Source organism: Microcaecilia unicolor, chromosome 11 (genome assembly GCF_901765095.1).
Source record: "Microcaecilia unicolor chromosome 11, aMicUni1.1, whole genome shotgun sequence".
NCBI classification, from domain to species: domain Eukaryota; kingdom Metazoa; phylum Chordata; class Amphibia; order Gymnophiona; family Siphonopidae; genus Microcaecilia; species Microcaecilia unicolor.
The window spans coordinates 119,000,014-119,025,365 of NC_044041.1; the positions used below are offsets into that span (position 1 = coordinate 119,000,014).

At 47.1% G+C, this 25,352-nt stretch overlaps 1 protein-coding gene across 3 annotated transcripts in view; it reads left to right on the forward strand.

Annotated features, from left to right (window-relative positions):
- The first annotated feature begins 559 nt into the window (after positions 1–559).
- The window catches only part of SIPA1 (signal-induced proliferation-associated 1), a 93,138-nt gene continuing 68,345 nt past the window's right edge, over positions 560–25,352 (forward strand). For all 3 annotated transcript variants that reach the window (XM_030217479.1, XM_030217480.1, XM_030217481.1), the window contains exon 1: positions 560–662. The gene's annotated coding sequence lies outside the window, so the exon portion shown is untranslated. The remainder of the gene's footprint in view (positions 663–25,352) is intronic.

The following is a 25,352-nucleotide window of genomic DNA, read 5'->3' on the forward strand; positions in this document are numbered from 1 at the left end:
GGGTCCCAGCTGCACTAATTCCTCCCCCCCCCCCCCCCCCCACCACTTTTTCCCTTTTAAGCCAAGCTAGATCAGGTCTTGGCAAGAAAAATATGAAGATCTTTTTGAAGAGGACAGGTGGGGTGGGAAGGGAAGCAGCAACAGTATCTCTTTCCTTGCTTCTCTCTGAGAATCACCATCTCACCCAAGCTAACCCAGAGTGAGTGATGTAGGCCAGGTTTTGCCTCGTTCCATGCAGGGAAGTGTAATTCATATTATTTTTCGGGCAAGTGCAACAAAAACCAATAATAATAATAATTCACGCAGGGGGTAAAACCAGGACTGGGCCAGCTTCTTTGGGTAGACCTGTAGCATGAAGTCCCTCAGCCGGGAGGGGGGGGGGGGTAGTGAGTATTCCTTGTAGAGGACCTTGGAGCTCGCCTGCCTGTTTGCTGCATGGCTCATGTATAGAGAGAGCGGAGCTAGTCTGGAAAGGGCTGAGCCTCTCGGGCTTCTGCTTTTGTCATAAGGGGAGGAGAAAGGAAGAGAGAGAGGGAGGGCAGACAAGCAGAGGCGAAGAAGAGCATGTGAAGGCTGGTGGGGAGACGGCAGAGGACAGATCCGCGCAATGGATAGGGGGTGAGACCCCCCCCCCCAACTCAACCCACCCCAGCATCTATGCGGTGAGCCTCCTCCATCCACCCATTCTCACTGGCTTAGGTTTTTCATATTCAGAGCTGATAGGACTCTCTGGCTGTTCGTGTGTTGAGGGGGGGGGGGGGGGGGGTCTGCATGTATGGGAGGGGGCTGTGGCTGTGTGCATGTGTGTATGTATGTTAGAGGACTGTGTGTCTCTATATGTGTCTGTCTTGGGGGAGATGTGTTGGGAGGGGGGGGAACCGTGTCTATACGGAGGGACTGTGTGTCTGTTGTGTGGGGGGGGGGGGGGGGGGGGAGACTGTGTATTTGTGTGTGTGTTTTGTGGGTGGTGGTTGTGTTTGTGCCTGTATGTGTATCAAGGGGGCTGGGTGCATGTGTGTGAGGCTCTGTTCTACATTTAGGCAGGATGTTTCCGTTATGTGACTGATCTGCAGTAACCGGTAGAGGAAGAGATCTCAGGATATGTGTGTGTGTGTGTGTGTGTGTGTGTGTGTGTATGCGTGTGTGTGTCAGTCAGCATCTCTGTGTTGGGACTGTATCCGTGCCCGTATCAGTGCATATATGTGTGGGTCTGTAGGCATGCATGTGCCTGTATATTTCTGTGACTGTTTGTGGATATGTGTGTGTGCGCACACGGCAGGTTCACATGAGGTGCAGCAGCTTTTTAATGCTGTTTTTGCAGGTGGAGGACGCAAGGTGATGAGGGGAGAGGATGGAATAAAGGAGCAGGCTTTAGGGATTCCACCCCCCCCCCCTTTTTTACTAATGAATTAGTTAATCAGGAGATTAATATTAGCAGAATGCTCTGGGGGACTGGGGTGCAGCAATAGGGGACTGGATTCTGTCCAAAAGTGCCATGGAATGGGAAGAGAGTTCAAAACCATGGATACAGGCCAACAAATGAAAGGTTCATATTAGTTTCATTTTTTTAAGAGGGGAGATGTATAGGAAGTTCAGCTCTTCTGTAGGGGGTTTGGTACAAATTAAAGCGGTCATTAAGTGTTGAATTAGATTAGATTAAAAACCATTATTTTAATTTTGTTTAAATCCACATTGTATTGAAGGTCACATGTGGTGGCAGGGGTGAATAGTTGCCATATGTGTGTAGCCTTGAAATTCTTTTTTTTTAAGTGAATAAATGCAGCTTTCCAGGTTTCACCCCACCCCCACCTTTCAGCAGTTTCTCAGAGTTGCCAAAATGCAGGGGCTACAGTGAAAGAACAATCAGGTGTGTATGTATGTATGTGTCTGGATTTTGAATTGGGAACAGGAAATGGACACTGTGTAATAATGATGCCTTGCATGCTGTGTGTAGAAGGTTGGTCCACAGGCAGAGGGGAAAAATAATACACTGGCTGTATGTATATGTTACTGTGTGCGTATATCTCCCTTGAAAAAACGGCTGCCCCTCTCAGGGCTGAGTGAGTCATGAGCTCATGTCTCCCTAGGCCTACAGAAGGCAGAGGTCGAAAGCTGAAATTGCCCCTCAACAACCATTTATAGTGGGATGGAAAATTGGATGAGTTAGGGATCTTACATTCAGGAGACATCTTTATCCTGTAACTCTGCTTACAGGGCTGAAAAAAACATGCTTAAAACCGAAATGGGATGCCACAGAAGGCAGGGGAGTCCCTGACCCCGGGAACTTGGCCGCAGTCTGGGAAAGAATGCCACAGAGCAAAAATGGGAAAAATAATAAAAATTATCAGTATTTCCACAAGGTAGATTGGGGGGGGGGGGGGGGGGGTTTAACTTATTACGTATAGGCTAGCAGCACTGGCACAGAGCCTTCCAGCTCTCTCACACTGGACGGCGTGTGTGTGTGTGTCAGTCAATGTCCCTGTTCTGGAACAATGTGCGTTTGTGTCAGAAAAGCTTGCTTGGCTGCAAAACACCATTTCCAGTATCAAAACCCAGTGCAGTGTGCCTGCATACACTGAAGGCAAGGAGCGTCTCTCTTACTAAACTGCTGTTCCTGTTATTAGAGCCTGGGGCATTGTGTCTCCACACTTCCAGTTTCTGAGCACAAGAGGAACCACATGCCCAGGTCACTAGTGCAAGGACTCAGATTCCCAGTCTGAGGGAAGGCAAGTGAAACCCACCCACTCCACTGTACGGAGCTAGGATTCAGACTAAACCCCTATGTGTGGCAGGATTCACGCTCCATTGTGCACTGGTGCTTTAACCCACCCTCCCAGCATAATATGCTCAAGGTCTCTGGGAAGTGCATAGAGAAGGACTCTTAAGTGCATGAAGACAGATAAGAAATGACATCTTTCTCCCCTCTTGAGACAATATATGAGTAATGGAGATATTGGTCACCAAGCTCTCTGTGTCCAGCAATGGAGTGAAGTGTTGATACAGAATTCAGTAAGGAAGGAGCATTGGGAGTTTAGGGAGGGGGATGAGCATCCCCCCTCCCCAAACCCCCAATGCTCCTTCCTTACTGAATTCTGTATCAACACTCCGCTTGTACTACATTCTCCCATATTCTATATATTCCACAGAATACATGAGAATCTGTTCTGGTTGAGTAGTGTCGCTAACCCCCACATAAAGAGCTCACAAGTGGGAACCAGGTGCAGAGAGAGGAAGTGTCAAAACTTGTGGCTTCAGCTAAAGAGGAAGTGCATGTGGAAACAGGACAGGGGTCTCTGTCCGGAGCACTCTGCAAGCTCTGATCTGTCTCAGATTATTATTTTTTCTTCCCTCTCTCATTTCTTTTTCTTTCCCTTCCTGCTCTATTGTCTCTCCAACTCTTCTACTTCCTGTCTCCCCTCCCCTCCCCCGCCACCCCTTTTCCATTCTCTGTGAACTCAGATGGATTTTGTTTAACTAGTCAAAATGCAAATACTTGCAAGTTATGCCAGTTTAGTTACCGCTGTATCTGCCATGTTGTATCAGACTGGTGCCCCATGCATGCTCTGCCTATTACTGGCCAGATCTCTGTAAGACCCTGTTTACTAATTGACTGTCGCATGCATCATCCCTCTTGCTGTCATGGACCTGCGATCAGCAATGCACCTGCAGCTAAAAGTCGGGATCAATAAATCTATGCTCTCACTATCCAGCTCTTCCTCCCCACTCTTCTGTCTGTCTTGGCTTTTTCCCATCATCCCTCCTCCGCTCACAAACTCCCCTCTCCACATCTCTTGTTTTTCCTTTCTCTCATTCAGGTTCAAGGAACCTTATTATCAGATACAGAGTGCAGGGTTGTGGCAAATACTTCTGCTTCCTGTCATGTCTTTTTCCTATTTGTCTCTCTCCTGTTTTTCCTGTGCTCTCCATTTCCTCCCCCCCCCCCCCCTTTTCCTCTTCTTAGCTGTGTGATGCCTACAGTCAAGGTGTGAATAGCGGCCTTTGCAGTATGGAATCACTTGTGTTTCTGTAGTCCCTGTTTCATCCTGTGTTTGAGTCCTGTGACATTGACATCAGATTCTATCTTCTTTTCTTGGCTCTCCGCAGGTTCCTCATCACCAAACCTGCCTGTCTCTTAATGGGTGCAGAAATGTTTGTCCCTTGCTCTCTCGCTCCCTCCATCCATCCATCCATCCATCCGTGTCTTTCTATTTGTGCAAGTGTGGTACTCTATCTTTCTGTGCAGGGGTGTCTTAACTCTTGCCTTCCATCTTTTTTTTTGTTCTGTTTGTCTGTCTCTCTCGTTCTCATTTCCAATCTCCGTCCCTCCATTTCTTTTCCCACTCTTAATCAGGGCTCTGAGCATCTCCTGACCCCACTGCCCCCCTCCTTGCAGTGCGTGACACTGGGGCTATGGAATTCGCACTGAAGCGCCTGAGACAGAGAGGACAAGGGGACGATTCACACACAAAATGCCGAGCTTTCATGGCAGCGCAAGGAGTGAGGGGGTGGGTTCTCTGAACTCTGTTCCATCTAAGGACCCTTCATTACCACACAGTCCAGCTTCCTGGAGGTTTTGTTTTCTGATTTTACTACTTTGAAACCAGCTAAAGGAAAAGATACAATCTGGGTATTTTTCCATCTCTTTCTTTTTGATTTTTCCGCCTTTTACTTGTTCTTTCTTAATGCCTCTTCCTCCCCTCCTTAGTTCTCAATTACACATCTGCTCACAGTCTGTGGTGGTAGAGCTTAGAAATGGAGGTTCAGGAGGCTGGATTCCACTTTGCTTCTGCTGCCAGCATGGGAATTTGTTTTTATGTGTTATTCCTCATGGCAGTTCTGTGGGTTGGCTCCTTTGAGGACAGCAGACTTCATATAGTATGGTCAGGGAGCTGCTGCATTCATTTCTTCATTAGGTTTCACAGTGGCATAGCCACAAGTGGGCCTGGGTGGGCCCACTTTGGACTCAGGCTCACCCAAAATTTTGACACACTTGCTGTGGCTGGTGGGGATCCCCAAACCTTGGCAGCTGAAGATTTTCTCTCCTTGGGCAGCCCTCACTCTTCTAAATGTCAGCCAGCAGCACTTGCCTTGAATTAAGGCTGAGACCGGCCCCTCTGCACATGTTCAGTTTTTGCACATACAAAAGCACTGAGCATGCACGGCCTGCTGGCAGCAGCATCAGTTTGAGGCAAGTGGTGCTGGCTGCCGTTTGGAAGAGTGCTGGCTCCTCGAGAAGGAGGAGGAAATCTTCAGCTGTCAGGGTTTGGGGATCCCCACCAGCTCAAGTATTTAATATTTGGGGTTTGTGGGCAGGGAGGGGTGGAGAGAGGAGCAAACCAGAGGGAGACCGGGGGTGGGGAGAATTCCATGCCCACCCACCTTGGGCTCAGGCCCACCCAAAATTGGCCATCTGGCTATGCCCCTGGCAAGAGCTGTAGCCCCTTTCCAGGCCAAGGCAAAGAGACAAGCAATTGCACAGGTCTGTTTAGTTATATCACAAAGGCTCTTCACTGGAAGCAGAATGGTTTTCCACTGGGAATGCAGCTACAGCTTGCTTTGTCAAGAGCTTGTTCTGGGTCTGAAGCCCTGAGTAGTGACCCTATCCTGGACCTTGCCAGTCTGTATGTGATCTGATTGATCTATCCAGTGTGTGTAAGGACAGCTATGACATTGGGATCGGCACCAATTAATCAGCTAACGACATCTGTGATGTTGCTTGTCAAATATGGCTGCAGTTGGCGATAAGGTCCTTGGGGAAGGTCATTGTGGAATAGAGACCCAGAGGAGGATTTTGTTGAAGATTTAGCTCTTTCAGAGATGTGAAGTCTCTCAGGTAGGAGTGTGTCACACTTATTTAAAAGCTTTCTCACTGTTTGAGCCCCTTCTCTCATTCAGGAGTGTGTTATACTCATTTGAAGGCTTTCTTTTCTCTAATGCCCTTTGAACCCGTTCTCTCATTAGGAGTATGTCACACTTATTTGATGACTCACACTCTTTGAGTCCCTTCTTTCACTCACTCAGGAGTGTATCATACTTGTTGGGACTCTCTCATTTTCACATTCTTTGAGCCCCTGCTCTCACTCAGGAGTGTGTCATACTCAATGGAAGACATTGTCATTCTCTTACTCAGGATTGAGTCACACTCATTGGAAGACTCTCATTCTCTCACTCGTTGAGCCCCTTCTCTCACTCAGGAGTGTATCACACTCGTTGGAAGACTCATTCTCATATTCTTTGAGCCCCTGCTCTCACTCAGGAGTGTGTCATACTCAGTGGAAGACTCTTTAATTCTCTCACTCAGGATTGAATCACACTTGTTGGAAGACTCTCATTCTCCCACTCTTTGAGCTCCTTCTCTCACTCAGGAGTGTATCACACTCGTTGGAAGACTCTCTCATTCTCACATTCTTTGAGCCCCTGCTCTCACTCAGGAGTGTGTAACACTCAATGGAAGACTCTCATTCTCTCACTCAGGATTGCGTCACACTCATTGGAAGACTCTCATTCTCTCACTCTTTGAGCCCCTTCTCTCACTCAGGAGTGTATCACACTCATTAGGACTCTCTCATTCCCACATTCTTTGAGTCCCTGCTCTCACTCAGGAGTGTGTTACACTCAGTAGAAGACTCTTTAATTCTCTCACTCAGGTTTGAGACACACTCGTTGGAAGACTCTCATTCTCTCACTCTTTGAGCCCCTTCTTTCACTCAGGAGTGTATCACACTCGTTGGAAGACTCTCTCATTCTCACATTCTTTGAGCCCCTGCTCTGACTCAGGAGTGTGTAACACTCAATGGAAGACTCTCATTCTCTCACTCGTTGAGCCCCTTCTCTCACTCAGGAGTGTATCATACTCGTTGAAAGACTCATTCTCACACTCTTTTGAGCCCCTGCTTTCACTCAGGAGTATGTCACAGTCAGAAGACTCTCACACTCTTTTAACCCCTTCTCTCATTTGTCAGTAGTGTGTTACATTTATTGGAAGGCTGTCTCTTTCTCACACTCTTTTAGCCCCTTCTCTCGCTGATTAGGAGTGTGTCATGTTCATATGAAGGCTCTCTCCCTCACCTCCTTCTCTCACTCATTTGGAGTTCGTCACATTCAGATAAAGACTGTCTCCCTCTGTCTCAGTCCCTTCTATCACTCCTTAGATCCTCCCAGCCAGTGCACTGTTCCTGATCACTGCTTTCATAAGGGACAAATCTAAGAGAGGAAAAGCCAAGGGGCCTGCCTTCCTGCATACTTTAAGGTACTTTACATCCCCCTGCCATATCGCTTTTCCATGCACCTACAAGTACATGCTCTCTGAAGCCTATGCACATGCGGTGAGCGCTTTTCAGTGTTTAAAATATAGGCAGATAACTGTTTAGGTACCTGGACCAGTTCCTTTGAAAATTGTCCCATATTGCCTCCTCTGTCTGTATCCTTTCAGAGACAGAAGAGGAAAGCATGTATTTTGTGCTGCCTTTTGCATTTGCAGAGCAATACTATGCTGAAATCTTACTAGATTTATATGCCATATAAACCATCTGAAGAAAACCTTACTCTTTGGCCTTCAGTCTCACTCTTTGGGGTGGTAAACATTCTTTGGGATGGCCCACACTTGACATCTCTCTTACTGTAGAAGAGTTTTGGGAGACATTGGCGAGTAATGGCATAGCCATACTCATAACATTCCCTGCCACGGTGGGCTATGGTGGGCTCACTGTGAACTAGGAATTGGAGCAAGTTGGGGGAACGTCTATGGGTCTGGGGGAGGGCTTGATGTTGCCTTAGTATCTGTGAGAGGGGATTCAGTAATTTTACTTTTGTAGGAATATGGATGGGGATGCTGCTGGAGTAACACTTTCCCCATCGCCACTACCTCCAAAGAGATCTGTGCCTAAAGCACAGGAGGACTGAAGCAAGGTGGAGGGGTGGGCAGGAAGCTATCCCGTGACCAATGGGTGAAACAGGAAGCTGCAGATGGCTGGGCAGACCCAGGGCAATAGCAGAGAGGGGGAGGTAAGGAGAGGCGGGGGTCAGAGGTGAGCAGCAGTGTCTTGCTGAGTTTGACCGTTTTCCTCAGGATGTGGCAGAGAGTGCTGGTGCCGCAGCTCACTGGTGATGTCATATCCTGCCATTCAGGAAATGCAACAGCAGACTTTCCCAAAGCAGGTTCTTTCTGTTGGGGGTGGGGAAGGTTCCATATCTCACCCTAGGCCACCAAGCAGAGAAAGGCAAACGGAGGCTTTTTCGATGACTATTGCCTAGAATTTGAGATGGGTCGGCAGTCCAGTCCTGGAGTGGGAAAGAGATGGTTTGGGAGAAGAAAAATTAACTGGGGCCTGGGTCACCCCTTGCATTGCTGGAACTCAAAGGAGCCCCCAGATAATGTTCAAACAATGGTACAGATCAAACTTGAGTATTCCCTCTGCTCACTACGCTACTTCCCACTCAGTCACTTGTGAAGTAAGCCTTCCCTGTCTTTTGAATTAGATTTCCCCTGTGGGTTTTTTCCCTTGTAGTACTGTATGTGTGTAAAAAGTTCTCAAATGCAGGCAGAGGGGAAGTTAGCAGCTCTCTGGCTCAGCTGTCCTCTTTTCGATCACCTCTTCCCATTTTCTGAGGATAGGCTGAGACAGGGCAGCAGACACCTTTTTGGTTGGAGGAGCCAAGCAAACCAAACCAATCTCTCCTCCATGCTCTCTCTAGTTGCTGATCCTGTGTAGGCTGCCTCTGGGAATCAGGAGAGATGAGGAAGGTTGCTAGATCAGAGAGAATGCTGGAGGGGGATAGGGAGGGAGGAAAGGAAGGGGAGAGGATTTGGATAGAGGGTTACAGGAGGAGCTGAGGTGCAGAGAGGCAAAACAGACGATGAGTTGGAGAAGAGAGTGAGCGAAAGAGAACATGAAGAAGGGAATGCATCACCTGTGCTGTACTGTTACATTATATTACATTACATACTGTATTTATAACCTGCCATTACCAAACAAATTCAAGGGGGTTCACAATAAGAGAAGCTGAGCATTCTCAGGAATAACATACGAACATTCCAGTATTATATCAATCCAGATAGTATGTATTTTTGAAATAAAAATGCCTGCAAAGATTTGTGAAATTGCTTAGAGTTAGATAAAGATTTTAAAGTTAGAGGTAAAGAATTCCAACTTTTAGTAGATTGGAAAGTAAAGGATGTTGTAAAAACCTTCTTATAGCTGACCTATGTCACGCTGGGATACTGAAGAAAGAAAAAATGTTTGGAGGAAGAATTTTAACTAATCCCATCATATTTGCCGGGGCCTGACCATGCGATATCAAAAACACCATTACACAAATTTTGAATATCACCTTTGCCTCTATGGGTAGCCAATGCAGTTTGACTAATAAGGGTGATATCTTATTGACTCTTGATCCCTGACATATCAGTCTGGCGGAAGCCCTCCTCAGTAAAAATGTATTACACTCTGTCTGCATAGATGACTATTGCTTTGCTGTATTGTGTGTTTGTGCAGGGTGCTGTGCTATATTATGTGTTTGTGTGCCATGCTGTATTGTGTATGTTTTCTGCAGTATCCTGGGGTGAAAGGATAATTCATGGTCCCCTCTCCCCCCAGACTCATAGTTTTCCCTCTGCGTAAGGAAGTCCACTCTGAGTCTCAGCGAGAGCCTTACTCACACACACTCCCAGTTCTTGAAAAGAAAAGATGAAGAGGGGTTAGGGACATAGAGGAAGAGAAAGAAGCAGACTGAGGAACAGAGGACACAGACAGGGCAGAGTTCAAAGAGATTTTATTTATTTTTATTTGTTTGTTACATTTATATCCCACTTTTCCCCACCTATTTGCAGGCTCAATGTGGCTTACATATTACCGTTAACGGCGCAAGCCAATTCCGGTATGAACAAATACATGGGGTGAATAATACAAAGTGATACTGTGGTGGAATGAAGTACATGTATGGTAGGTTGGATTGGGGGGGGTCTTACAGAGGGAGAGGGGAGGAAGAGTCAGGTAATGTTCATTAAGGTCTTTGGTTTCATTGTGACGTAGGTGTCCAGGTATTTTATGTTGAGACGGTGGGGTATGCTCTTCTGAACAGGTCTGTCTTTAGTGCTTTCTGGAGGTCTAGATGGTCGAGCGTAGTTTTTACTGCTTTTGGCAGTGCGTTCCATAGTTGTGCACTTAAATAGGAAAAGCTGGTTGCATAGATGGATTTGTATTGTAACGCTATAGAAACCTTGTAGCGCTATAGAAATGATAAGTAGTAGTAGTAGTATTTGAGTCCTTTGTTGCTTGGGTAGTGGAGGTTTAGGTATGATTGTGTAGATTTTGTGGTGTTTCTGGCTGGCAGGTCGATGAGGTCTGTCATGTGTCCCGGTGCCTCGCCGTAAACTATTTTGTGAACAGTCGTGCAGATTTTGAAAGTGATGCGTTCTTTGATTGGTAGCCAATGCAGTTTTTCTCGTAGTGGTTTGGCGCTGTCAAAACGCGTTTTTCAAAATATTAGTCTAGATTGTATATAGCAAATTTATTTATGTAGATGGAGAAAGAGGGAAGGAGAGATGGCTGTCAGCCTGTACAGGTTCCAGATGAGTGAAGAATATGAGAGGTTTCTCCAAGGACTACCACTGGGATCCTCCCTGGACAGCTCTCTCTCACTGTACAAGACTCTGGGATTCTTCTGCTACCAGGTCTCTCGCTAGGGATTTAAAAAAAATTTTTGTTATTTATATTTTGCTGTGTCAATACAGATGAAATAAGTACACAAGGTATACAATCAACCAGCATATATCATGAGCAGATGTAGAAGATACATTTACAATGAAGTATGCACATCAGGGGCGTAGCCAGACATTGGCGGGAGGGGAGTCCAGAGCCCAAGGTGAGGGGACACATTTTTGACCCCTTCCGCCGCCGCCACCACCTTTGACCCCCCCCAGCGCCAACCCTTTTGACCCCCTCTTCCCGCTGCTGCCAACCCTCCCCCGTCATCGGGTACCATTGCTGGTGGGGGTCCCCAACCCCCGCCAGCCGAAGTCCTCTTCTCCGGCGCGGCTGCGTTGCTGAACTGCAAGGGCAGGCTTCTGGTTCTGTGACTCTGACTTCCTGCACGTACGTGCAGGATGTCAGACTCACAGAAACAGAAGCCTGCCCTTGCAGATCAGCAACGCGGCCGTGCCAGAGAAGAGGACTTCGGCTGGCTGGGGTTGGGGACTCCTGCCAACAAAGGTACCCGACGGTGGCAGGGGAGGGTTGGCGATGGGGGGGCCAGGGCCAAATCTACAGGGGCCCATGCCCCTGTGGCCCCACGTAGCTACGCCCCTGATGCACATGGCATTCCCATATTGACTTTTGTCTTTATATAGCAAACAACTATGTGTCTCTTTCACCCACTTACACCCCAAACATCCATTCTTAAGGAGAAATAACCAACATACACTCATCATCATATTCTCATTACTATCTATCCCAGCCCCCTATCCCCGCACTACCCCATCAATCTTGTTGTGTCCAGGAGTCATGGGAGTTCAAAATATCTAAAAGTCGTTGCCAAAGGGTAGCATACTGTCTGTTATTCACATTGAAAGCATGGGTATAAAGCATACGCTCGTATTTAGCCACTTCAGTGATTCTTGAAACCCAAAATGCAAAAAGTGCCGGATCCTCAGCTGTCCAGAACTGCAAAATTGTTTTTTTTATTTTATTTATCATTTTACTTGATTACATTCACATTTATCACATAAATGTAAGGAAAAACAGAAATTAATATAAAGGAAAAAGAATACATTTTCTCTCATCAATATATATTATATAAAATTGTCCACAATTGGGAGATCCAAGATCAGGAAAACAATCTCAAAGAAAATAAGAAAAACTCAAAATGGTTAATGTTACAATTCACATTTTCTGAGGGAGGAAGGTTAATCGGTAATTGCAGCCGGTACAGTGGTAACTAAAGGAAGTTGCTGCAGAGGGTTCTTCATCTGTTCTTTCGACTCCACAAACTCTTGTAATTTCTTAGGTTCAACAAATAAGTAATAAGGAAATAAAACACTTACAAGGGAATCGCACTAGGAAGGTCCCACCTAGGGCAATGATTCCTGGCTTAAAAGCCAAGAATTCACGCCTCCTAGTCTGCGATTCCCTTGATATGTCAGGAAATATATTCATCTTTGAACCCAAAAAACTATCAGCCATGTATCGGAAATACAATTTCAAAACATTGTTCCTATCTAAATCAAAGGCGAAAGTCACTAATAATATAACTCTATCTGTAATTTCTGAATTTTCCAAAATGTCAGTTAAGTTCACATCTCTTTTCTCTGATAAAGAAAATTTTAAAGGAAATATAAATCACTTTAGACACCAGAGGGTGGCTATCAAAAGGTATTTGCAAAATATCAGAGAAATATTTCTTCAACAGTTCAGTAGCTGATATATAGGATGTTACAGGAAAGTTTATCATTCTCAAGTTATTTTTCCTTAATTGGTTTTCCAGAAATTCCAATTTTTACAAGAAACATGGCTGTCCTTCATTACCAAATTAACTGATTTTCGTAGAGAAACCCATTTCCGTAGTCAAAATCTCTATGTTTATATCTTGGACTTCCACTTTGTTAGATAAGTATTAATATAAATTCTTTAACTCACATGTTTATTCCTGAAAACTTTTAAACATCTGAAGAAGAGAGTTATTCACACTCTGCAGCACTTCCTATAGTATGTCCATTGTGACATTATTGGCTTCACCAGATCCAATTTCTCCACAGAAACCGCTCCAGATATCTTTGGGGGGAAGAGCTCACTCTCCAATCCCCCAGTTGGTTTATTATCCGGAGTTGATGCTGCGCCAGGACCTCCTCGGGTCGCGTGAAAATCCTAACCCACTTCGGGCGTTTCCACTGTCGACCTCCATAGCGTTTTTTTAACCACCAATGTTGTCATGTATATAAATCTCCTCTGAGGCTACGACAGACCCTGGGAGAGTAGGAGAGACTGCTCTCGTAGGAGTAACATAGCATAGGACCACTCCAGGGTGAATCGAAACACCTGGTTAAGCACAAGAAAGACTATTCCAAATAGCTAATTTGGGGTTTTCCAAAAAGGCATGCAGGAGAGTTCCAGGACCAGTATGATATTTATGGCACAGGGCAGAGTCCCATATCTTCAGCTGGGCCCCTTTGTCCTGGATATGTAAGCTCTATGTAAAATTTTATATTGTGTCTCTTGCAGATCCACCGATTTGACCATTTGCTAGGGATTTCTATGTCATTGTCCAAAGGTCTAGGACGCTTCTGTCACTGGGTCCCTCTGCAGGGAGTTCCTTGTCACTTCCTAGGGCCTGCAGCTTGTCTGCTGTATTGTCTCTCCCCAGTGATAAGTTTGTTACTCATCAGGGGCCTGGAGCTTCTTTGCCAGTGAGTGACTCCCCAGGCAACTCCTCTTATCACTCAGGGGTTAAGGCTGCTCTGCTCTATGGTCCCTCCCTGCTGCCCCCCAGTGGACTGGATCTTTATAACAAGGTCCTTTACTGGAGAGCTCTGTCACCACTAACCTTCTCTGATGTTGGATCTCTTCCCAGGGAATTCCTTTTTCTCTGGCAAAGTAAGCTGTAGCTGGATGTGGTCACAGAGGAGGAATGCTAAATTAAGGAGGTGAGACCACTGAATTCTTCCCTTCTAAGCATCTGACTGCAGAGCATATGTTGTGGGCATCAGGTGCCTCCAGCTCAGGAGCATGTGAGATCCTTTCCCCGAGAGCTCTTTGCCACCACCCAGGTATCCAGGGCTCACCTGCTGCCTGGTCCTTCCTTGTGACCTTCCTATTGCCAACCAGGGCAAACCTGAGGAATAAAGGGGCACTCGGGACACTCTGTTTCAAGGCTCATGCACAGATTCTAGGCTTCCTCAGTGCCCCACTCAGAAATTCGCTGAAGTACATGATGTGTAGCTATCAGAGCATCGTGTTCCACAGCATTCAGTAGCAGAACACTTGGCTCCAGGCCCTTGTATCAGGTCAAGGCTGGAATGCAGGAGGTGTACTTCTCCATGCCCCCTGGGGGCCAAAGTTTACATTTGTGTTCTCCCCTCTCTAACAAAAGCCATGTTACAAAGATCCCATGCTTTGTTTTTTTTTTTTTTTGATAAACAATTTTTATTGATGACACACACCATCACACGCCAATTGTTTTTGTTTTTAATTTTCCAGTGCTCCCTGAGGCTCGTGTTTGGTAGCCATGGCCCTCTCCTGACCTTCCTGTCTGTGCCACTGTGCCAGGCATAATGGTACCCTACCCTCACCCCAAAAAGAAGTCCTGGTGTGAGAGAGATTTCTAACTGGCTCCAGATTTTCCTGATAGGTTTGATCCAGTTCTGGGTTTACTCCATGGCATGCAGGGCCTTGTAGTTCTGGTTGTCCAATTGTATGTCCTCAGAAAATCAGGGTTCGATGTATGCTCCCTGTATACAATGGGGTAAACCCAGGACTCGATGAAACTACTACTACTACTTAACATTTTTAGAGCGCTACTAGGGTTACGCAGTGCTGTACAAATGAATAACTAAGGACGGTCCCTGCTCAGAAAAGCTTACAATCTAAAGGACGAAATGTCAAGTTGGGTAGTCTAGATTTCCTGAGTAGAGGTGTTGTGATTAGGTGCCGAAAGCGACATTGAAGAGGTGGGTTTTGAGCAATGATTTGAAGATGGGTAGGGAGGGGGCCTGGCGTATGGGCTCAGGGAGTTTGTTCCAAGCATGGGGTGAGGCGAGGCAGAGAGGGCGGAGCCTAGAGTTGGCGGTGGTGGAGAAGGGTACTGAAAGGAGGGATTTGTCTTGAGAGCGGAGGTTACGGGTAGGAACGTAAGGGGAGATGAGGGTAGAGAGGTAAGGAGGGGCTGCAGATCGAGTGCATTTGTAGGCTAGTAGGAGAAGCTTGAACTGTATGCGGTATCTGATTGGAAGCCAGTGAAGTGATTTGAGGAGAGGGGTGATATGAGTATATCGGTCAAGGCGGAAGATAAGACGTGCGGCAGAGTTCTGGATGGACTGAAGGGGGGATAGGTGACTAAGTGGGAGGCCGGTGAGGAGTAGGTTGCAGTAGTCAAGGCGAGAGGTAATGAGAGAGTGGATGAGAGTTCAGGTGGTGTGCTCAGAGAGGAAGGGGCGAATTTTGCTAATGTTGTAGAGGAAGAAGCGACAGGTCTTGGCTATCTGCTGGATATGCGCAGAGAAGGAGAGGGAGGAGTCGAAGATGACTCCGAGGTTGCGGGCAGATGAGACGGGGATGATGAGGGTGTTATCAACTGAGATAGAGAGTGAAGGGAGAGGAGAAGTGGGTTTGGGTGGGAAAACAATAAGTTCAGTCTTGGCCATGTTCAGTTTCAGGTGACGGTTGGACATCCAGGCAGCAATGTCGGATAAGCAGGCCGATACTTTGGCCTGGGTTTCCGCAGTGATGTCTGGTGTGGAGAGATACAGCTGGGTGTCGTCAGCATAAAGATGATAGTGGAAACCATGAGATGAGATCAGGGAGCCTAAGGAAGAGGTGTAGATTGAGAAAAGGAGGGGCCCAAGGACAGATCCCTGAGGAACTCCAACAGAGAGCGGGATAGGGGAGGAGGACGAACCATGAGAGTACGATGGGAGAGATAAGAGGAGAACCAGGAGAGGACAGAGCCCTGGAACCCAAAGGAGGACAGTGTGTCAAGAAGTAGGTTGTGATTGACAGTGTCAAAAGCGGCGGATAGGTCGAGGAGGATGAGGATGGAGTAGTGACCTTTGGATTTGGCGAGGAACAGGTCATTGCAGACTTTAGATAGTGCTGTTTCTGTCGAGTGTAGGGGGCGAAAGCCGGATTGAAGCAGATCAAGGATGGCATGAGAGGAGAGAAAATCAATGCAGCGGCTGTGAACGGCGCATTCAAGTATCTTGGAGAGGAAGGGTAGGAGGGAAATGCGGCGGTAGTTGGAGGGACAGGTAGGGTCAAGAGATGGTTTTTTGAGGAGTGGTGTGACCACAGCATGCTTGAAGGTGTCCGGGACAGTTGCAGTGGAGAGAGAGAGGTTGAGGATATGACAGATGGTGGGGGTGATAGTAGGAGCGATGGTGCTAAGTAGGTTGGTGGGGATGGGGTCTGAGGAACAGGTGGTGGATTTCGAGGAGGAGAGGAGATGGGCGGTTTCCTCTTCGGTGATATCAGGAAAAGAGGAGAAGGAGGCCTGGGTTGGTTGGTTAAGAAAGTGGGTTATAGGATGAAGAGGAGGAGAAGATTTGGTGGTGAATTCGAGGTTGATCTTCTGGACCTTGTCACGGAAGTAGTCAGCCAGAGATTGAGGAGAGAGTGAGGGGTGGGTGGGAGCAGAGGGCACTTTGAGGAGGGAGTTGAGGGTGGCGAAGAGACGACGAGGATTAGAGCTGAGGGAATTAGTCAATTGGGTGTAATAGTCCTGTTTGGCGAGGAATAGGGAGGATTGGAAGGAGGATAGCATGAATTTGAAGTGAATGAAATCAGTATGGGTGCGAGATTTCCTCCAGAGGCATTCAGCCAAACGGGCGCAGGAGCGAAGGTATCGGGTGCAAGGGGTCAGCCAGGGCTGGGGATTGGTACGCCTTGTGGGATGGGAGATGGACGGTGCAAGAGTGTCTAGAGCAGAGGAGAGAGTGGCATTGTAAGTGGAGACAGCTTTGTCAACAGATTCAGCGGACATGATGGAAGGGAGGAGATCAGAGATACTAGAGGATAAGGTGAGGGGGTCAACAGCCTGGAGATTTCTGGAAGTAGTATTTAGTGTTGGGCGAGAATGAGGGGGAGGGTGCTGAAGTGTGAATGTGATTAGGTGATGGTCAGAGAGAGGAAGAGCTGATGCGCGGAAATTGGAGGGTAAGCAAGTAGAAGAGAGGACGAGATCACGACAGTGGCCAGATTTGTGAGTAGGGGTGGAGGAGCTCAGTTGGAGGTTGAAGGAGGAGGTAAGAGTGAGGAACTGAGAAACATATGAGTCGGATGGGTTATCAATGTGTATGTTGAAGTCACCAAGAATGAGGGATGGGGATGAGGCCTCAAGAAAAACGGAGAGCCAGGCATCGAAGTCGGTACGGAAGGAAGGGAGGGACTTATTAGGGGGGCAGTAAATGACTGCAACTCTGAGTGGCAGCGGGTGGAATAGACGGATGGAGTGAACTTCAAAGGATGAGAAGCAGTGAGACTGAGGTAGGTGTTTGGGGAATCTGGAGCCAGTTAGCAAGTGTGAGAGAAACTTGCTCAGAATAAAGGCAATCTGATGAGTTCAGAGTGAGTTACACTAAGTATTTCCCTGTCCCCTGAAGGTTCACAATCTGTTTGTACCAGAGGCAGTGGAGGGTTAAATGACTTGCCCAGAATCACATGGAGCAGTGTGCCATGGTGCTTTAACCATTAGGTTACTTCTCCATGCCTGATAGTAAGAGATGAGCACTTCTGTAGAAAAGGCATTGTTTTCCCTAATTGTCAGACACATTACCAAGAACAAAGGTGCTCTGCCCTCCGTCCCCCCATGAGAAGTACAAGGTGAATTCCTCTGGAATGAAGGTACTCTGGCTCCCTCACCCCCCCATGACAAGCATTAGCTGAATCCTCTGGAATGGAGGAACTGTCCCCTCCCCTCCCAATTATAGGTGTAAGGTGAATTCTTCCTCTGGAATGAAGGCACTCTGCCCCCACATCTCTGGAATGGAGGAACTCTGCCCCCCCCATGACAGATGTAAGGCAAATCCTATGGAATGGAGGCACCCTGTCCTCCTTCCCCAATGACAGGTGTAAAGTGAATCCATTGGAACAGAGGCAATCTGCCCCCCCCCCCCTCATGACAGGTGCAAGGTAAATTCCTCTGGAATTAAGGCACTGTGCCCCCCCCCCCCCCCCCCCCATGGCAGTTATACTATGAGTTTATCTTTTTGGGCAGACTGGATGGACTGTACAGGTCTTTTATCTGTCATCATCTACTATGTAAGGTACATTCCTCTGGAATGAAGGCACTTTGTCCCCCCTCCCCAATGAAAAGTGTAAGCTGAATTCCTCTAGAATGAAGGCACTCTGCCCCCACACACCCCCATGACAGGCATAAAGTGAATCCTCTGAAATTGAGGAAATCTCTCCTCCCCCCTCCACCCATTACAGATGTAAGGCCAATCCTCTGGAATGAAGGCACTCTGCTCCTCCCCCTCCCCCATGGCAAGTGTAAGTGAATCCTGTAGGATGGAGGCACTCTGTCCCCCTCCATGAGAAGTGAAAGGTGAATTCCTCTGGAATGAAAATACTCTATCCCCCCTCCCCAATGACAGGTGAGCTCTCCTGGAATAATAATAAGCATGAGGTGCGCTCCCCAAGGTAAAGATGCCCCCCTACAAGTATCTGGCAGCTTAGAGCCCAGCCTCAGTGCAGTTCTTTTGTGCACAAAGGGATCTAGGTATCGTCCACCTTGAAATCTTCTGCTCAGTGTGCTGCTGCGGCTAAGAAAGCAAATAGAATGTTAGGTATTATTAGGAAAGGAATGGAAAATAAAAATGAGGATGTTATAATGCCTTTGTATCGCTCCATGGTTCGACCGCACCTCGAATATTGTGTTCAATTCTGGTCGCCGCATCTCAAAAAAGATATAGTGGAATTAGAAAAGGTGCAGAGAAGGGTGACGAAAATGATAAAGGGGATGGGACGACTTCCCTACGAGGAAAGGTTAAAGTGGCTGGGGCTCTTCAGCTTGGAGAAAAGGCGGCTGAGAGGAGATATGATAGAGGTCTATAAAATAATGAGTGGAGTTGAACGGGTAGATGTGAAGCGTCTGTTTACACTTTCCGAAAATACTAGGACTAGGGGGCATGTGATGAAGCTACAATGTAGTAAATTTAAAACGAATCGGAGAAACTTTTTCTTCACTCAGAATGTAATTAAACTCTGGAATTCGTTGCCAGAGAATGTGGTAAAGGAGGTTAGCTTAGCAGAGTTTAAAAAAGGTTTGGACGGCTTCCTAAAGGAAAAGTCCATAGACCATTATGAAATGGACTTGGGAAAATCCACTATTTCTGTGATAAGCAGTATAGAATGTTTTGTACTTTTTTGGGATCTTGCCAGGTATTTGTGACCTGGATTGGCCACTGTTGGAAACAGGATGCTGGGCTTGATGGACCTTTGGTCTTTCCCAGTATGGCAATACTTGTATACTTATGCACACTTTCACATGTTCTTTTTCTGCCTCTGGGTCACAGATATTTTCTCTGTTTTTGTTGTCCCATTACCCCATGGTAAATACATGGTATTTGACCCATTTCCCTTGTGCTTGGCAGGAAATAAAGATACAACCCCTAGAACACAGCAGGGAGCATTAGTGAGACATCACAGGGGAAGACAACCCCTAACTTGGGAAGTGCAGCCTCCTCTAGGGTGGAACCAAGCAGCAATTAGACATGCATTAAATGCAATCCAGTAAAATTGTCTTCATTACCTAATACTTGTTTTCATGCTACTGTGGAGGGGAGGGGGTAGTGGTGCAGGCTTGAGGGGGCTGACATTTTACCAGTCTTGCTGCCAGATAGCGATCCAAACGCTGCTTGTACTTATCATCCTCTTCCAGCAGTGGGAAAGGGCGGGTATGATTTCACAAAGACTGCAGAGACTGGTGCAGCTGTTAATATGCAAAAAGGCAGAAAACACACAGGCAGGTCTTCTGGGCATCTTCCAGCACAGCTGCAACAACCTCTGGCAACAGCTGCTCCAGGCAGTCAGCAGAAAAATAGCCTTTGGGTGGGACAGAATGCTTTGAAAGAAGAAGCAATATGATCTTTCCTTCCACTATGAATGTTCCCTGCCTGCATTTGTCTCTTCTGTGCAGTTCCTGTTTATATTTACCATCTCTGTTCTTCTTCTACCTGGTCTCTGGTATCAATAGTTTCTCCCAGAGCCCCACCTGCCCCTTCTCTCACCCCTCATAACTCCAGGGCTGCTGGCACCTTCACTCTGGTGACATCTCATCACTTGGACAGTACCTAGTTTCATGAAGTTGTTTTCTCCTCCCAGTAAGGATAAAAGCTTCCTTCTCCCAAAGCACCAGGGACTGTAGGGGGCAGATCCAGATGAAAATGGGGGTGGGAGGGCACACTGTGCAGAAAAATAAAAAGCTTTCTCAGCCAAGAGGAGATGGAGATTAATTCAGTCAGTGCTCATAAGCTTCTTTGGTGAAGGCAGTAAACTCGGTCTGAATGTGGTGGGCCTGTGGGTCGAAAGGAAGGGGGAAGACGAAAATGAGACCTCCAAATTCTTCTTTAGCAAACCTGTACATGTTGCAGGAAGGCCCAGCAGGTGGCTACTGATTAGGAAAATGTACAAGGGCTCAAGAAGTTTGAAGAACATTTTCTTCTAGTTTTTCATAACCCTTCCCCACAATCACGTTGCATCAAACCCTTTATCCTCCCCACCCCCCCACCCCCCACATCCTCCTTCAACAGACAGATTTTGAAGACTTGCCCGCAAGAGCAGAAGTGTGAGCGACACCTCGGCCCTTGAGCTGGGAGAACTTCTCGCCTCACTGTTAACCCACAAAATCTTAAAATAGACTTGTCTGCTTCTTGTCTTGGCGTGCTTCACACTCTTTCTCCTGCTCTTGGAGGTGAAGGATCTGTGGAGGAGTTATTTAAGAAGCTGGTACCATGCATGGGCTGAGCTGGGATTAGGGCTCACTTTCTGACAACTGTAAACATAGTAACATAGTAAATGGCGGCAGATAAAGACGTGTACGGTCCATCCAGTCTGCCCAACAAGATAAACTCATTTTACATGGTATGTGATACTTTATATGTGTACCTGAATTTGATTTGTCCTTGCCATTTTCAGGGCATAAACCGTAGAAGTCTGCCCAGCACTCTTCTTGTACTAAAAGTTCTGAAGCTAACGTCGAAGCCCCTTAAAATTTACACTCCAGCCTATCCATATCTATTCAGTCACGATCAGGGCACAGACCGTAGAAGTCTGCCCAGCACTGGTTTTGCTTCCCAGTTAGTGTTGCCACCCAATCTCCGCTAAGATTCTGTGGATCCATTGCTTCTAAACAGGATTCCTTTGTGTTTATCCCACGCATGTTTGAATTCCGTTACCGTTTTCATCTCCACCACCTCCTGCGGGAGGGCATTCCACATATTCACCACCCTCTCCATGAAAAATACTTCCTGATATTTTTCTTGAGTCTGCCCCCCTTCAAGCTCAATTCATGTCCTCTAGTTCTACCACCTTCCTGTCTCCGGAAAAGGTTTGTTTGCAGATTAATACCTTTCAAATATTTGAACGTCTGTATCACGTCACCCCTGCTTCTCCTTTCCTCCAAGGTATACATGTTCAGGTCGGCAAGTCTCTCATCCCGTTTGCAACATAAATCCCATACCATATTTATAGCTTTTCTTTGCACCTTCTTCAGCGCCGGTCTCCGGCGCGGCCGCATTCCTGCCCTGCTCTTCTTTCTATCTTGCTCCTCCTGTCCTGTACATGCTGATGCTCCTTCTCAGTTTCACGTAAAGGAACGTCAGCATGCACAGGAGGAGCAAGAAGAAAGAAGAGCAGGGCAGTGTACGCGGCTGCGCTGGAGACCAGCGCTGAAGAAGGCTTCGGGTGGCGGGGGTTGTGGAGCCCCGTCAGCAAAGGTATTTGTTTTTGTGAGGGAAAGTGGCAAGGAGGCAAGGCAGTGGGGGGGGGGGGGGGGGCAAGGAGGTGAGGCGGTGGGTGAGGGGCGACAGGGCGGCACTCAAAATGTGCCCTGAACCTTGGGCTCTGGCCCCCTCCCACCGTGAGGTCTGGCTATGCCTCTGCCCTATATGTGGAACACAGGACGCTCCCGCCACCCAGAATGGTGCTTCCAACCCAGGTGCAGTGAACCCATCTGCACCAAAACGTAACTTGATGAATTAGCGCTCCTCCAATCACTCAGGCTCGGGTATTCCCATCCTCCATGCTGCAAAATGCTTCATATAACAGAAACATTAAATAAAGCAAGGGGTGGGTGGAAAGGTCGACTGCACCCGTTTGAGTCCTCGGGGATGAAAGAGGGTGCACCCAGTAACTCTGTGGGCTTTAAGCCCATGGCTCCGGCCCCTCCTTCTTCCCTGCAGGGACCTGCTCGTGGCACGCAAACTCTCTTCCGGCCGCCAGGGCTCCTTGACTATTGCAGCTCGCCCTCCCCCTCAGCTGGGGCGTGGGTGCGCAGCGCCATGTTATGGGCGGCTCCGTGCACTCTGGCTCTCCACCTTACTATAAGTTGTAGGCTGTGGATTGGTTTGGGGGTGTGGGCTCATAGTGTCTTGAATCCATCCTGTACCATTCATTTCAAAGGTATGATGCAGGGAGGAGATATATCTGTATTATGATAGGGATTTATGTAGCGCTGCAAGGTTACACAGTGCTATAAAGAGACAGTTCCTGCTGCTTGGAACTTACAGAGACAAATCAGAGGCTCTGAGTTTAATATAGCAAGGCCAGGATAGGACAGATTGAGGAAGGGGCCAGCTTTTAATTGAAGAAAGCTGTTTGGCCCTGTTTCTCAAGCCGGTCCTGGAGCACCCCCCTCCCCCAAGTCAGTCTGGTTTTCAGACTATTCACAATGAATATGCATGAGATAGACTTGCATAAGTTGCCACCATTGCATGCAAATCATTCTCATACATATTCATCGTGAATAGTCCAGTGGTTCTGAAGCCTGTCCTGGGGGCTCCCCGACCAGGCAGGTTTTCAGGATATCCACAATGAATATTCATGAGAGAGATTGGAATGCGCTACCTCCACTGCACCCCAATCTCTCTCATGAATATTCATTGTGGATATCTGAAAACCTGACTGGCTGGGGAGCCCCCAGGACAGGTTTGGGAACCACAAAAAAAGCAGCCAAATAGGGGTACTTCAGGGCCAGCGTGAGAAACCAGGGCAGTGGAATCGGTACACCCAAACTGCAGCTCCTGTTTTTCTACTGTCCGACTCTTGATTCATAGGCTTTAAATTTTTGGTTCTGGATTTAAAGTACTGGTAAATATAACTTTAGATCCAGGACAGAGATATGAATATATATAAGTATAAAATGATAAATTTTACCATATTTTGATTTTTTTTTTTAGGGGTGGGCATTTAGTGCACTATTAATGTGATTAAATTTTGTATATTGTAAGTACGATTACATTTTTTAATCGCAGTCGGGATTTTTAACTCCTGCCTGTTGTCTACCATTGCGTTCTCTTCCTCTGCCTATCCTATTTCACCTTGCCATAATGTAGCAGAGGGAAGGCATCAGTGTCAGTTCACGTAGCATGTGGGAATCACTGCTGGAGACCCTATGAAGAGCCAGATAAATGTTGATAAATGCCGGGGGGGGGGGGGGGGGGGGAGGGAGGGGGGATACTGAACCTATGTGCTGGGGGGGGGGGGTCAGCAGCAGGAGAGGAGAGAAATGGGTGTCTGTGTGTCGGGTAACAGATTTAATGGGGAAGGCTCTCCACAGAGTGGATGAACACAAAATCCCACGAGGTGCAAATACAGAAAAACAAAGTGGGAAGTGGACCATGACTTCAGGACTTCGAGATTATGGTGGTATGAAAGAGAATAAACTTTATTGTAGACTCGACACAGTACTGTGTTTCGGCCACAGGCCTGCCTCAGGAGTAAACTTTTCTAAATTTTCCTCTTTTGCCCTTATAAACCCCAGTTACAGCTACAGCCTGCAGCTGAGTTGCAGACTTTTGGCAATGACACGTGCGGGAACAGATTTAATAGCAGAAGGGGAGACACTTGGGTGTGTGTACTGGGGAAGGGTGCAGTAGGAGAGGAGAAAGGTAGCTACCTGAATGGAGGGGAGGGAGAGCAATGTATTGTGGGAAGGAAGTGTGTGTATGCAACTTTTCATTATATTCAGCAACTTTAAAAAATGTTCATGCAGTGGGAATTTACTACTACCATGCCGTCCAGCTGAGATGTACAACAAATCACATGATTAAAATTTTTAATACCAAGATTAATTTTGATTAAAATTTTTCATAATTTTGCACCCCTAATTGAATAGCATGTTGTGAAGGATAACAGCCACGCTGAGCATGTGTTCAAAAGCAGGGGCGTAGCCAGACCTCAATGTGTGTGTGTGTGTGGGGGGGGGGGGGGCAGATCCCCAGGTGGGGGGGGCACATTTTGGTCTGCTGCCCTGCTGCACCCCCCCCTCCCGCCACCCTGCCGCTCCCCACCCACTGCGGCAGCAAATACCTTGGCTGGTGGGGGTCCCCAACCCCTGCCAGCTGAAGCCTTGTCCATCGCTGATCTTCAGCGCCGCCATGTCGCCTGCCCTGCTCTGTCTTCCCCTCACGTCCTGCACGTTCCTTTTAGTGAAATTGACCATGCTTGGTTTCACTAAAAGGAGCGTGCAGAACGTGAGGGGAAGACAGAGCAGGACAGGCAATGCAGCGGTGCTGGAGACCAGCGCTGGACAAGGCTTCAGCTGGCGGGGGTTGTGGACCCCCATCAGCAAAACTAGAGTCCCAGAGGAAATTTGGGGGAGCCCAGGCCCCCATGGCCCCATGTAGCTACGCCACTGTTCAAAAGTATTAAGCCACGATTAAGCGCGAATAATCGTGTGATTAACATGTCTAATGGTGTGATTTATTTTGATTAAAAATTGTAATTGTTGCCCACCCCTAATTTTTTTTATTTTGAAGCTAGAGTCGTAGTCAGTACATTTTTAACAATTCTGACTCCACCTAAAATTGCTTCCGACTTTGACTCCTCAGCCCTGTGAGAAACACTGTTGTAAGGAATGTGATATCTTAAGACTTGGTGCGAGAACACAGCCAGTGGACTGGGGTGACACATGGAGGGGGGATGGATGCCTGGCACAGGTCTTAATCTTTGGTCACTTGGCCTCCACACGTGTCCTGTCTTTCAGTTGTGAACTGAGCGTTATCACAGGCTGCGCCTTTGCTTTGTCCTCGAGAAGATGCTGCTTTATCTTTTTCGTAGAATAAGCTGGGTCCCAGGCAACCATTTATTTAAATGCAATGTAATAGCAGACTAAATATCATATCAAAACATCTATCATCAGTTAAGTAGTGCTAGTGATGCTAGTGCGATCGATCAAATTTTGAATATTTTGTGGACTGTTCTTTAAGATATATTTATAATAGCTCTTTAACAAAGTGAAGTTCTCTATAAAATTGAAAAAGAGGGATCGATGAAGATTTGCAACATTGCTGCTGTTGAAAGTTGAACAAGCAACGTTGATGCTGTGAATTCTGATGATCCTTTATATAAGAAAGTTAATAAAAAAAGAATAAAATGTAGAGAGAGTGTGGTAAAATACTAATGATAGATGTTTTGATATGATATTTA